General features: G+C 48.0%; 1 non-coding gene across 1 annotated transcript; it reads right to left on the bottom strand.

Moving 5' to 3' along the window:
* Positions 1 to 607: 607 nt before the first annotated feature.
* Positions 608 to 767, bottom strand: LOC119802404. Its single transcript, XR_005283416.1, has one exon. It is a non-coding gene; the product is annotated as a U1 spliceosomal RNA (small nuclear RNA).

Here is a 767-nt window from a genome sequence, read left to right as displayed (position 1 = left end):
GGTGTGGCTAGATATTTTTGCCAAATTGCTGGATGATAGAAATCATAACATACTTGACAGATGTTTATCTCATTAAATCGTTAGCTTTTTACCAAGTGCAGCCTTCTCCCCTGTTGCGGTCAAAGGAAAATGGTGCAGTTCCCAGAGTGGCTGCAGCAGGCCACGAGGAGCTGCGGTGGTAAAACGCTGCATTCCTCCAGTCGCCCATGGGCCACGAGGGCCAGCGGGTCCCTGACAGGGAGCCTCATGATGGATGAGCAACAGAGACATGCCATGCAGAGAAAGTGGGTATCTATTTAGTGGGTTATGGAAGGGAAAAGGGAGAGGGAGGGAGAAGTAGGACAGGGGTGAAGGAAAGAGAGGCAGGAAGAAAGAGAACCGGAAAAAGATGAGGGGGAAAAGAGGAGAGGGGATAGAGGCAGACGCTGCCTAGGGAAACAGACACAAAGGAAGGCGCTCAGGCTGAAAGCTGAAGGAAGATCTGCTTGCCTCCGTGGAAGGGGAGAGGGAGTGGGTGGACTTTCCTCTTAAAGGGACAAGACAGACCATTGCATCCCTCTCCTAATAAATTTATAGAGATCTGTGTTTTTTTTTCTTTATTTATAGTCGAGGGAGATGCTGTCCCACAGGACCACAAATTATGAGTTGAGATTCTTGCATTTTGGGGAAATCATACAGATTAGAACATCTTGGGTGCAATGGATAATAAGCCTTGCCTTTGGAAAATCACCTGTGTGATCACAGTGTCTCCGCTGCCAGATAAGTAT

Source organism: Arvicola amphibius, chromosome 15 (assembly GCF_903992535.2).
Source record: "Arvicola amphibius chromosome 15, mArvAmp1.2, whole genome shotgun sequence".
NCBI lineage: Eukaryota > Metazoa > Chordata > Mammalia > Rodentia > Cricetidae > Arvicola > Arvicola amphibius.
Note: the sequence above shows the minus strand (reverse complement) of the source record. Positions and strands in the feature narration are given on the sequence as shown.